We start from the raw sequence: 14,503 nt of genomic DNA on the forward strand, positions 1-14,503 counted from the left end.
TGCCCCAGTCCCTAGAGGGCACTCTTCCTTGGCATGGAGGTCAGTTTTGGTGAAGTTAACCTTGTTAGGGATATGGGGAGCTGGCATCAAGGCCCCATTTATGCTGGGAGCTGGAGGGTGGGCAGAGCTGCAGGGTTCTGGGGCACTGGGGCAGCTGGAGGTTTCATGGAGGCTCCTCAGAGGTGACCCTGTAATGCACACGGCCCGGTACCAACGCCAAGATCACATCTGTGATTGGAGGCAAAGGGTGACAGTAGTGGGCAGCACAGGTGAAGGGGGTGACAGGGCCTAGCCCCAAAGGCTGGGTGTCCTCCCAGGGCAGCTCTTTCAAAGCACACTCCCCCACTTAGGCATTTGCCCCATCTGAGTTCTTCAGTGGGGCGGGGTCCAGAGAGCTCAGTTCTTGCACACAACCAGGGTATTTTCGTGGCCAGCAGAGGGCTCACTCTCCTGGTCCTCCTTCCTTCCCAAGGCGCTCCACAGAGGAAGCTCTAGAAAGCAGGCAGGAAAAACGTTCTCTAGAGAACCACTCCAACCCCTCCAGGATTGGAAAACAGTTCAGTGTTTTATAAAACAATAAGCTCCTGCATTTGCCCAGCACCTTTGCAACTACAGGTAGAGGAGCTGTGTCTAAGAGAAATTAAATGACTTCCCCCAGGTCTGCTCAGCCTCTGGGAGCCAGAGCCGGGACTCAACCCCGGGTCTTCTGAGCACAGCCACACTGCCCCAAGGGACATCGGTTGTGTATTTACTCCTTATCCATTCGCCATTTAGGACACATGGAAATCTGCCATTTCCGGGTTCCCCAACACACTTTACAGTTGGCAAAGCTAATGTGGCCATTACAGTTTCTTTGAAGTAATCATCTTAGGGCTGGCATTGTGCACAGTGGGTTTAGCCACTGTCTCCAATGCTAGCGTCCCATTTCAGAATGCCAGTTTGAGTCCCAGCTTTTCTGCTTCAGATGCAGCTTCTTGGAAGGCAATAGATTGTGGTTCAAGCACTTGGGCCTTTGCCACCCATGTGGGAGATACACTTGGAGTTCCTGGCTCCTGGCTTTGGCCTGGGCCAGCCCAGGTTGATATGAGCATTTGGGGAGTGAACCAGCAGATAGAATCAATCAATATCTCTCTCTCTCTCTCTCTCTCTCTCTCCCTCTCCCTCTCCCTCTCCCTCTTTCTCTGCCTTTCAAATAAATAAATCTTTAGTTTTAAAAAAAATCATCTTTGTAGCAAGAGCTGACCTTGAGTTCCACGTCTTTAGAATTACAGTATCACCTTGGCCTAGTCACTTAGTTTTTCCTTAGTTTACCTTAGAATGTAAGTGAAAAATACCTGCCAAGAATTTGTGCAGAAAATTTATGCAAGAATTTGTGGTCATTTAAAAGAGACAGTGGTAGCACTGGTCTGAAGAAAATGCTGGCAAGACAGGCTTCTCTTGAGATTCAGAAAAGCAGAGCAACTGGGTAAAATCCTCAAGTTAGCCAGCAGGTGGCAGTCTCCACCAGGCTTTAAAAATGCATGACCCTCAAATGCCCCTGGTGACTTGTGGCTATGGGTGGGGCTGATGCCACTGGAGCTCCCAGGTTATAGATACCTTTGAGAAAACAATTCATCATCTCTGCTCCAGTCTTTCTCTCCATAAGTGGTTGAAACAGCCTGGAGGCCAGGAGGAACGTGGCAAACTCCTTTCCTGGTCTCCAGCTCCACCTGCTGCATAAAACCTCTGGTCGGCAGCCCCAAACCCTCCCACGTATTACCTCTTGAACATGTGTACTGGGTGGTGGACAGAAAAGAAACATGGGGAGGGAATGTTTCATCTCCCCACCATGTCCAATCCTCATCCAAATTCTACAAGGAGGACTGGCACCATGGCGTAGTTGGCTAAGCCTCCGCCTGCAGCGCTTGCATCCCATATGGGTGCCAGTTGGTGTCTCAGCTGCTCCTATTCCAGTCCAGCTCTCTGCTAATGGCCTTGGAAAGCAGAGGAAGATGGCCCAAGTGTTTGGGCCCCTACACCCATGTGTGAGACCTGGAAGAAGCTCCTGGCTCATGGCTTCAGATCTGAGCTCAGGCCATTGCAGCCATTTGGGGAGTGAAGACCTTTCTTCTGTCTCTTCTTCTGTCTGTAACTCTGCCTCTCAAATAAATAAATATAAATATTTTTTAAAAATTTTTGCAAGAAAACCCAGCACATTTAACAGCTCCACTGCAATCTATGCCCCATTGCTAATTTGTTTGTATTTACAAATCCCTGCTTGTCAGTTGTGAAAGCCAAGCCCGCACATTCTCTGTTGCCTGTGCGGTTCCTTTGGCTTGACCCTGACCTCTGAGCAGCAAGACTCCTGCTCGCCTTCCCACAGAGAGAGACTCCTCTAAAGATGTGAGCTTGCTCCTGCTGCTGCTGCTGTTTCTTCTGCCATTTGTTTTCTCTTCCTCTGTAAAGCCTGGCATAGGCGCGGATCCCTGTGGATTACCGTGAGCACTTGGGAGTCATGGAATACAGAGTCAAGAACCTTGTGTGTGTTCCCAGCACCTCGAGCGGGTCTGTACCCCCATGAGCTGTAGTGAGAGCCTGGTGCAACCCTGAGCCGTCCCTCGCTCCCCTGCTCAACCCTCCAGCGCTGGCCTTCCGGCTCAGAGGAAAGCATGAGATGTGGCAGTGCCCTGCAAACCCCATTCTTCCCTGACCACAACTCCTCTCTCACGGTGCTTGGAGGCCAGAGGCTCACTCCACTGCAAGCCCTTTGCCTGGAATGCTCCTTGCCCTGGCACATGCACAGCCCACATTCCCACTTTCCTTAGGCATCTCCCAAAGTCATGTTCTTCGTGAGAACTTCCTTACACCTTACATAGTTACCCGCACATGCACGCCCACCCGGGCAGAACCCCCCCCCCCCCAACACACACACATCCTCCCAGCCCACTACTCTTGTTTTACTCCATATGGGACCTGCTTCCTCCCAACACTACTGGTTACTTACTCATGCAGGTCCTTTCTAGAAATCAACTCCATGACAACAGGAACCTGTGTCCCTGCTGTATCTCCAGTGCCTGCAACAGGACCAGTCCTGTCGTCTCTCAGCCAGCACTGGTTGACACAATGGAGGACCACATCTAGGAGGAGAGTCCAGAGGTCCATGGACTCATTACTATCTATTCAACGTGTTGAGTGCTGGCTGTATTCTCAGATCAGCATTTCACAGCCAACCCAGAGAGGAAGTGATTTTCCCATAGCAACCGTGTCATCAGTGTGGATTTGAATTCAGTTCCCACTCACCCACACCATTCCCTCAACAGTAGGAACCTAACAAGGTGAGTGAATCAGCGAAGCAGCTGCTCTGTCAAGAGCCCCAATATTCAACATCCCCTACAGGGTCAGGCCAATGGACTGGGATCACCTTACAGAACAGAGACCCAGCAGGGAAGCTGGAGGGGAAATACGTCTTAAATATCACTCATTTCAAATTCAGAGATACTAGAGAGTCTTCAGGTGGGCAGTTGAGAAGCTGGATTTAAGATGTGGATGTCTGGGGTCAGTGCTGTGGCGTAGTGGGTGAAGCCACCACCTGCAGTGCCGGCATCCCAAATGAGCGCTGGTTCGAGTCCTGGCTGCTCCACTTCTGATCCAGCTCTCTGCTAATGGCCTGAGAAAGCAGTAGAAGGTGGCTCAAGTGCTTGGGCTCCTGTACCCATGTTGGAGACTCAGAAGAAGCTCCTGGCTCCTGGCTTCAGATCAGCGCAGCTCTGGTCATTGCAGCCATCTGGGGAGTGAACCAGCGAATGGAAGACCTCTCTCTCTCTGTCTGCCTCTCTGTGACTCTGCCTTTCAAATAAATAAATAAGTCTTTAAAAAAAAGATGTGCATGTCCCACATCTCGGTACCCAGGTCAGTGGACCAGCCCTGGCACCTAACACCAGCTTCCTACCAATAGGCACCCTGGAAGGCAGCGGGGATGACTCAAGTGTTTGGGCTCTACCACCGATGTGGGAGATCGAGGTTGAATTTCCAGCTCCCAGCTTCAGCCTCAGCCCAGACCTGACCATTTTGGGTGTTGGGGAAATGAACTAGCTGATGGGAGCATACTTTCTCTGTCTTTCTCTCTGTCTCTCTCTCTCTCTGCCTCTGTGCCTGTCAAGTCAACTGATAATTTTTTCCCAGAAAAGCTCTTCAACTAGGTGCTTGGTTTGTTCAGAGCAGGCTGCAGATTCCCTCAGGGCATGGATTGCTCTGCTATGTTGCCACTGCCATCCCCAATGCTGTAGCCCCAGGGTGTGAGGTTTGAACATTGTAGTTGCACAATTAAGATTCCTTTGTTAATAAATCAATTTATCATAACTGACTGGAAGATATTGGGAAAGATTCAAAGGTTACAATTAGGCCCAGAAAAGAGGCTGGTACTCCATTAGTGGATGCCTGATTACTGTGTTTGCCATCCTTGAAAGGGAGCACACTTAGAACACCAGGGTGGTAAGAAGACAGAAAGAGGAAAAATAGGATCTTGAGCAAGGATGTGATCTCTGTCTCAAAGACACTGAAGGTCACTGCAGAGAGGAGAGAACAGGCTCATGTTGCCTGGTGACAGAGAGAAGAACAGGACCAATGGAAGAAATCTCCAGGGGAACACTGTGCACTCAAATAAAGAAGAACTTCAAGTGATGAAAGCCATCCAAAGAATGAATGGGCTGTCAGAGAAGCAGTGAGTGCCTGATGCTAGAAGACTCCTACTCCTCGGTGTCACTCAGATGTTAAGTAAGGTGGCACTGGAATGTCCCTCCTCACCCAGCCACGAAATGCACTGGTTCTGCTCTTCTGGCTCACCCAGTTGTTGCATAGGAAGTGGAGAAAACGTGTTCGTCTCAGGTTTTCCATCTCCAGCCTGAGTCTCAAATGCAACCAAAAGAGCTGAGGCACCAGGAAATTCAAATGCTATCCTGAAGAAGAAGGCGGTCTCTTGGGGAGACAGGGGAGAGAATAAAAACAGAAATACTCACTGTTTCTCTGCTCAGGCTGGGCCCTCCCCCCAAGGAACTTGCTGGAGGGGATCCACGCTTGCAAGTTGACAAAACCCTAAACCCTCTAAAAATTCTCAGTTTAATTAGTTTCTCTGAAGCAAATGCTCAACGGAAAAGAATCTGCAGCTGTTGCCAGGGCGTCTCATCATCTCCTGTGTCAGGATAATTTCTGCGAGACACTGCCCAGAGCCAAACTTCACTTAGGAAGCTACAAGAGTCCTGCTCAAAGACGAGGTCTCCATAAAGGAGACCTTCAGTGTAAAGAAAGGTGTGATGTCATCACTCAGCTTCCTCCCTCATCAACACTTAATCCCCAAAAGCATGCAACTGGAATGTAAATAGCTTGCTGGATATCAAGATTGGGTATAATAAGACACTTGAGCACTGAGTTCGAAAATTGTCTCCCAGACCAGATTGTGGGTGGGTGGGTTGGAAAACAGGAAACATTTCTTAGCATTCTTTGCATCAGCAGCACCAGGCAAAGAAGATAGCATTAGGTTAAGTCAATGAAAGGACCAATCGACTGATGATAAGTCTTGTCTGTACTACCGTACTATGCTAACTTGTATGATCGCAACAAGCACAGCAATGTGTATTAAGTGTCCCAGATGGTGTCTGGCATGCAGTTGGTGTTCAGGGAATCCCCCCTTTTTCCCTGCCATCTTCCCTTACACAAAACTATCAATACCCATTTGATTGGCTGATCAAAAGGTGGAACTAACATGAATTCGGTCAGTTCTTTTAGGAGGAAGCTAAGACAGGTTAGGTCAAATGACATCAGCTATGCAGCTGCTTACGGAGGAAACAGGGGCAGGGGAGAGAACCAAATGTAATAATTCAGTAGCTCCCTGCTCAGTGTGAGAGCAGCCGATACCTGCATACATCTCTCATTTACACAATGGTTTCTACTTTGATATCTGAGCTCCATAAAGCAAAGTCCCTGTGTCTTCCAGAGGATAATGTAGGGGTCACATCTTCAACAGACGTTCATAGACAAGCTGCACTCAAAGGCATTTGTACCCAAGGTTACCACAGAATAAATTGCTACTGCAACAGATCCCCTCTCCCACCTCCAAAGAGTTTATTTTTGCGACAGGGTGGATATTTGATGCCATCAGAAAGCAAAATATGTAACATTGAACACATTCCCCAGCTTCCTTAGCTGCTAGAAAAGTGAGGACAAATTCATTGGCCACTTATTTCCAGTTGTCATGGCATGGTCTGTGGCATATCTTATTCCCTTTAGTTCCTTCTGTTGGCCTGCTCTCTTTTTTATCCCAATGGTCCAATTTTGCTTTCTGTTTAATCCAGAAACCATTGCAATTTTTTTTTTTGCAAAAAGGGTAAAATAAAAGAATATCAAAAACATGAACTTGTACTTGGATTCTCACTTTGAAAAAGACACCAACTGGGGCCAGCATTGTAGCATTGCAGATTGAACCTCTCCTAAGATGTTGGCAGCCCATATGGGTGCTGGTTAGAGTACTGGCTGCTCCACTTCTGATCTAGCATTGTGCAAATGTGCCTGGGAAAGCAATGAAAGATGGCCTAAGTGCTTGGGAGACCCGGAAGCAGCTCGTGGATCCTGGCTTTGGCCTGGTCCAGTCCCAGCTATTGCAGCCATTTGGGGAGTGAACTGATAGATGGAAAATATCTCTCCTCCCTCTCCTCCACTTCCTCCTCTTCCTCCTCTCCCTTCTCCTTCTCCCCCTCTCTCTGTAACTCTGCCTTTCAAATAAGTAAAAAGTAAATCTTAAAAAAATAAAGAAGACTAATTTCTCTGACTTCTCTTCACCACCTCTAAATGAGTGATGATGCAGAAAGATAATAGCAGCAAACATAGTAATTCCTGACATATGCCAGGCTCTGTTAAAAGCACGTCTCATGTCATGATCTCCATTGTGCAGAAGAGGAAACTGAGGCACAGAGAAGTTCGGAAAATCAAAACTCCACTCTTGCAGTGCTCTAGTGCCATGAGGACTAAAATGGAATGCTTTAATCCAGAACCCCATCATCTAGAACTGAAGATGGCTGTACACAGAATTAACACAATGCAAATGATGAGGACTCAATCGACACTGTGAAGACTCTGGCGGTGATGCTAATGAGGAGTAAATTCCATAGAAAGATCCACTATCAGGAACTGAAAAACCTGGGTGCAGCATCAATGAAAGCTAAAGGGTTATTTGTTGTTGTAACTCTACTTGAAAGATATGCACCCTAATGTTTTCACTGTCTCCAAGCCAGCCATCACTCTGCAGCCTCCTTGTGCATGACCAGCATGGCATCGCTGCTGAGTGGAGAACTGAGACAGGGATCATGAGGTCATAGCAAGGGAGCTGCAGCCCTGGCTCCTGACCAGTCTGGAGAGTGACTCATTTGTATGCAGATGAGCTGGTCTTGCTGTGTGGTTGGATGGAGAAGTGGCTCTTTTACCTACAGCTCTTAAAACAATGGCCAATGGAAGGTTCTGCCCTCTGGGCTGCAGTCCAGAGTCTTCAGAACTCCAAGCCCTTACCAAGAAAATGCCATCAGAAACCATTTTATTTTGGGCCCATGACTCCAAAAGCAAAGCTCAACAAAAAGGTCTATTTCTAGGTCCTAGATTCCCATCACCTTCAGAGTTTCAGAACGAACTGCAGCAAGATGGACACACATCTTCATCAAGGGGTGGGAAGAAGTGGTTATTTCTCCAAACCTTCAGTGTATCACCGTATGGCCACCCTGACAGTGGGGCAGAGAAGTATGTTAGTTTGGCTTCAATCAGGGCTAGAGGATGCATCTTGTTCATTCCCAAGAGATCCTCCTGCCAGCCTTGCACTGCCTGTAGAAAACAGCACTGGCCTGTTTTCTGACCCTTTCCTGCTACCCAGGTATTCTCTACCAGTTGCTCTCCTGCTCCCTATGTTTGACTCTGATTATAGGGTTCCTTCCCCTCACCTCCTAACATCTCTCCTCCAACACCTGATAATCAACCAACGCTTTAACTCTCCTTTTGTACTTGCTTCCCAGATGGGCACTGGCATCTTACCCCATTTTTTCTGTAATAACCCCCAGCTGGTATAGATCTTGTTTGAAACCTACCCCAAACACCTGAACCCACTTGTGGGTTGGTTGGTTTTAAGCCATACTGGACAGCTGCCATTGGAGGGTCACGGGAAGACATGAGCATGGCATGGAGTAATAACAGGTAGGTACATTTGTATAGGATGTCAAGAAATCTCTCTTTGGAAAGGTGAAGTCTTATCCTGGGCCTCTAGTGTGTTCTAGGGCAGAGTTCATGCAAAGCTCCTAGCATGGGAAACAGCTTGCTAAGTATACTTAGCATGTAATTCTAGCTGTCTCTCCAGACTCCTTGCGTCCATGTCACATCCCACGCAGGCAGGTTTCCCTTCAACCATGTGCCTCCAAGTCTCTCCACTTCTGTGTTGAGACTTGCACACAAGTATTAGAAGCTCACTCAGCTCTCAGCAAGGAATATTTCCAAAGAGGGACATCTCTGGGTGCCCCTCAACCAGTGAGGGAGGGAGAAGTGATGAATGTCCCAGGTTCCCATCTTCTCAGAGGGTCTCAGTGGGACTGAGCTATGGCTGCCCAGAGCAGGAACTGACTGAACATTGGTTTTTCCTTCCCCCATGTCTCACCCTAATCACTCCCTCACTCCTATTCCCAGGAGCCACCTCCCAAGCCCTTGTCTCAGGATCTGCCTCAGGCCTAATAAGTCAAGGAGGGAGCTCATTGTGGTTAGAGAATCAGGGGTGCTCTATGAGATGAAATCCATGAGGTCAATGCTTGCCCAACAGTCAACAGCCCTTGGAAAAGCTTTAGATTTCAGACCGTGAGGCCAGTGGGGTCTAGACAGCAGTGCCCAGCCTGAGAACCAAGCAGACAAGCCTCCGGGAAGCAGTGATGATGGCCTGAGTGGGTGTAGGGGGTTGGATCTGACTTCACAAGCACCAGAGAGAGTCAACAGGACTCAGCAAAGCTGGTTGAAGTTCAGGGCAGTAATGGGGATTGGCAGAGAAGGAACTCTGAGCCAAAAGGTTGCTCACAGAAATAGGCCAACAAGATAAAGGTCTGACTCACCCGTTTATGCAAGTGCCCAGACTCATCTAGAGCACTTTGGATCTGGTATGAAAGTAACCACGGCTTTCCTGAGTGTTGCCTGTTTATTTACAGTCTGTCTGCTAAGCAGTTTTCATAATTAGCTCATTTAGACCTCAAAACCTTATAAGTTACTCTCCCACTTTATAGATGAGAATATGAGGCCACCTAATCGCTAGAACCAAGATTCAACTGCTCTGAACAAACCAAATACCCTGCCAGGATCTGATGGTGTTGCAACCAGGGTTCAAGATCAGTGATTGACCCTGAGGATGTATGCTTAATGGCTGCAGCTGAGACAAGTAGGAAGAGATTCTCATTGTCAAAATAAACACACAGCATGGATTCACCAGCGTCATCTGCAAGGTGATGTGCCTTGCGTCATAAACTCACAGCAGCAGGCTGTGTCCTGATGGGTCATGCTGCAGCTGTCTTTTCATTCAGGAGGAATGTGTCTCAGATTTGTCACCCACTTTCAAGCCTCGGAGGGAAAGGAATCTAGTCTGGTTGGGCAGGAGGCTCGGCTCCTTGTCATACACAAAGGAAAGCACAGCCATCGCTATGGGGTGCCTATTCATAGAGCACATGCCAGTGCCTGAACTCACGACCCCGAGGGCAAGTAGAGCAGGCTGTATGATTCCCATGTCAGAGAGGAGCAAACTGAAGACCAGAGATGCTGAGATGCAGGATGATGGAATAGAAAGACCAGTCACAGGACATGGAACTGGGAGGGCTGCCCTAGGCCGAGCCCTGCCCTGCCTCTCCTTGACTCACCCTGGGCTGCCTGTTCCTCGTTGGCACTGACTTTGCAGGCTGTGTGTTGGAGAGGAAAGACTGTAAGAATGGAAAGAGCCTGACTCTGAACAACTGGATAGGGCAGAGATCAAGCCCAGCAGTAGCCCTGGCCCATGATATGAGCAAGCAACACACATTTATATTGCAGTGCCATAGAGTCTATGGAGCTGATGCTGTTGCAGTTAGCCTACTCTGACTGATATAGCCCCTCACAGTCCAGTCCACTCTCTCCTCTCACCTCAGCCCATCAAAGTCAGCATCTTCAGGTGCTTCCACCTGGCCCTTTCAAACTGGATTTCTCTGATGACATTCTGTGATGTCCATTCCAAGTCTCCAGCCCTTATTTTTCTTTATTATTTCTAGAATCATTAAGAAGGCAATGCCGGTGGTCAGCACTGTGGCATAGTAGGCCAGGTCTCTGCGGCTCCATCCCATATGGGTGCTGGTTCACATTTCAGCTGCTCCTCTTCTGATATAGCTCAGCTGATGGCCTTGGAAGGCAGTGAAAGATGGCCCAAGTACTTGGGCCCCTGAACCCACGTGTCTACCAATAGGAGAGCTCCTGGCTCCTGGCTTCGGATCAGCTCAGCTCTAGCCATTGTGGCCATCTGGAGAGTGAATCAGTGGGTGGAAGACCTTTCTGTCTGTTTCTCCTTCTCTCTGTCTGTACCTCTCAAATAAATAAATAAAATCTAGAAGGAGGAGGAGGAGGAGGAGGAGGCGGCAAGGCTGTAGCCTCATAAGCTAACTCAGAACACTGACCAAAGACCCAGTCACAGGAGACCTGGTACTGAGCTCAGCTTGGCTTCTCCTGCACTGTGCCATCCTGATCACATTTCCTTGGCTCCACCTCTAAAATTAAGGAGCTGATCCCCAAGCACCCTGTGAGCATTTTAGGATTCTAACTTGTAGACTCAAAGCCCAAGAGAGAAGGATGTGAGTCAATTAGTTGAAGCTGCAGGGCAATTAATGAAGATGATTTCCTCAGACAGTAAGGGGAAAATTTCATTAAAGGGGACAGAAGAGTTGAAGCTGGTGTCATGTTTATGAAGACAAAAGATCAAACATTTTCGTGGAGCAAATTCCACTATTTCACTGGTAGCAGGAGAGAGTAGAGAAGCATAGGCTCTGGGTTTGGGCAGGCCTCCATTCAAATCTTTACTCCAATCAGACTGTTTGATGGGAGGAATTCACTTCACCTCTCTAGGCCTCGATTTTATCACTCGTAATATGCTACAGCTCAGAAAGCTGCAATAATGAAATAACACACCTGTTGAGTTGTCACAGAATTTCTTTTACTCCTGTCATGCTCAAGTTAGGGATGGACATGGTTTGGAAAATCAGGGGGAGGGATGAGAGCATCTCTTCATTTATGTATGTGCTCATTTTTCTCAACATCATGTCTCAGACACTGGCAATACAGAAATGAATAAAACACAGCCTTTGACCTCTAAGAACTCTCCACCTGGGAGGAGAGAGAGGCTCATATGTAAGTTATCGATCCTCAAGTATGGTAACTGCATGAAACAAGTATAAGAAAGCTAGTATTGGGACCGGCACTGTGGTGTAGTAGGCTAAGTCTCTGCCTGCAGTGCTGGCATCCCATATGGGTGCCAGCTTGTGTCCCAGCTGCTCCTTTCCCAATCCAGCTCTCTGCTTAGGGCCTGGGAAAGCAGTAGAAAGTGGCCCAAGTGATTAGGCCCCTGCATCCACTTGTGAGAACCAGAAGAATCTCCTGGCTCCTGGTTTCAGATCAGCCCAGCTCGGCCATTGTGGCCATCTGGGGAGTGAACCAGCAGATGGAAGACCTTTCTGTCTGTCTCTCCCTCTCTCTGTCTGTAACTCCACCTCTCAGATAAATATTTTTTTTAAAAAAGAGAGAAAGCCAGTACTTCCCCTTCTAGAAGCAGACAACAGAGAGATATACACAGGTGTCCATGGAAACATAAATAGAAACGTCCACGGCAAGTCTGGCTATAAATTTAAAAAGGGACAATTTCAGCTTAGTGGTGAAGACACCAGTGGAGATACTTGCATCCCAAATTGAAACATGGGGTTTGCTCCAGATAACTCCAACCTTCTGCTAATGCAGGAGAAAGTGGTGATGACTCAAGTGGTTGGGCTCCTGCCACCCATGTGAGTGACCTGGATTGAGCTTCAGCTCCAGTTTTGACCTCAGGCCAGCCCCAGCCACTACAGGAATTTGGGGAGTGAATCAGTGGGTAGCTCTCTCTATTCTCAGATAGTAAACATTTGTAAAATAAAAAAAACTATCCACCAATAGGAGAGCAAATCAAATGTAACAGTTAAATAACTAGAATCATGAACAAGTCATCTCCAAAGCTAAGTGTTAGTGAAAATGTAGTGACAAATTATATAAATGAGGGGTCCTGAAAAAGTGTATAAAAGAGCATACGTGGGGCTCACTTGGTTAATCCTCCGCCTGCGGCGCCGGTACCCCAGGTTCTAGTTCTGGTTGGGGCGCTGGGTTCTGTCCCGGTTGCTCCTCTTCCAGTTCAGCTCTCTGCTGTGGCCCGGGAGGGCAGTGGAGGATGGCCCAAGTGCTTGGGCCCTGCACCTGCATGGGAGACCAAGAGGAAGCACCTGGCTCCTGGCTTCGGATTGGTGCAGTGCGCCTGCCATGGCAGCCATTTGAGGGGTGAGCCAACGAAAGGAAGACCTTTCTCTCTGTCTCTCTCTATCTAACTCTGCCTATAAAAAAAAAAACAAACAAACAAACAAAAAAAAAAACAGAGCACACAAGGATTATTAAGTTTTAAAACACACAAAATATTTCATATTTTCAAGTGTAGGCAATTATACATTTAAAACTATTTTTGAAGCAGACTAGATGGATCCACAATAAACTTATGAACCTGAATGCCTCTGAAAGAAGTTGGAGGAAAATGAGCAGAAGGGCAAGGATCAAAGGGCACAGCATGTCATTCACGTTTCATTGACATTTGAGAAGCATAGACAAAAATATGATAAAATTTTAGCATGTGCTAAGTTGCATAGTGGCAACATGTGTGATGTTATTTTATACCTTTATATATCTTGTAAATGAAAGTATAGCATTGGGTAGTATGGCATTGGTATAGCATTAGCCTAAAATGCACTTAGGGGAAACTGAAGGCCATGGCCAGAGAGCGGGATCAGGTCTGTGTAGGAGTTAGCCAGGAGTGATGGTAGCTCCTGGGGAATGCTGGAGAATCATGTTGACATTGTCTGGGAGACAGCACAAGAGTTTGGTGTGAATTGATGTACACCTAGTTTTCAAGCTCCTGAATCACTTACTAACATGACAAGAACACATATGTAATCATATTCCAATACGTATTGCTTCATTTAATGAATCTAGTTCAGACCAGTTAGCGTGAAAACGTGACTTTAATGTTTAAAAAATTTATACTTAGTTTAGCCAGCAATGTTAAACAGATCCTTTATGAATTTCTCAGTCTCTCTAGAAAAACAAACAAAAAAGTACAGTCATAAGAATGGTAGCTTTTGCCTGCTGTTCTCAACTCCTCCCTAAGAACGTATGGTGGGAGGAAACATATGGGAAACACAGGAGCTCCAAGACATTAAGCCTTCTTGGTGTTAGTGTGAAAAGTAACTCCATAGGTTTACCTAAATGCAGATAGCCCTGCTACTGTTTGTAGCAGGTGAAACTTGAGGTCAGTTCACTTGCTCGCTCTCTCTCTCTCTCTCTCTCTCTCTGTCTATCTCTGTCTCTATCTCTTGTCTCTGTCTCTGTCTCTGTCTCTTTTCTCCTTCCCCTACTTCCCTGCCTTCTTCCCTCCCTCATTACTCTGTTGGTTCTATTTCTCCAGAGAATTCTGACTGGTACAACTTGAGCCAATCTCATTCTTGGGCCTTACTGGTGTACAGAGGTCCATATTGACTCCTCTATGCTTAGTCTTTGGTATGATAAATAGGAGATGAAATAATTAAATAAATCATTTTCTTCTCTATAAGAACCAGTTTGTAAGTCTTTAGTCTCACCAAGGAGGTCACGTATCTATTCTCTGGGACAATCAACTTGAAGGAGGTAAAAGGCAATCAGAAAATCATGACCAAGGGAGAGAATTTTAAATTTTTATTTCAAATTTGTATCACCAGTACACTATGTGATGTTGGATAAGTCTTTTCCTATCTCTGAGCTACTATTTGTTTCAAAAAAGTTGTGAATATTCAGGGAAGTTATAAAAGTTTATAAAAGCTTATAAAAGGCTTGCCATCCTGCCTGATAAATGCTCAATTCATTTATTATTATAATTATTACAAATGAGTACGAGGCGTTATGGTTTTCATCATTATCATTAGTTCTCATTTTTTGGAGATTTCACCATGTACAGTCACAAGGTTAAGTTTAACTGGGACCATGAGTGTTGGGGTTTTAGAGGAGAAAATCAAAGGGCAGAGGGCACAGTTGGGTCATATACACAAGGTAAGTTTTAGAGGCATAAATCTTGTCTGGATTTTAAGATCTAGGTGGAGGGCAAAGTTGATGCTAGCATTTGGTCAGTGATGACAGGATAGGTGTTTTGGGGCTATTGGGATAACAGTTGAGAGACAGAAAGTAGTTA

This window comes from Lepus europaeus, chromosome 12 (genome assembly GCF_033115175.1).
Source record: "Lepus europaeus isolate LE1 chromosome 12, mLepTim1.pri, whole genome shotgun sequence".
NCBI classification, from domain to species: Eukaryota; Metazoa; Chordata; class Mammalia; order Lagomorpha; family Leporidae; genus Lepus; species Lepus europaeus.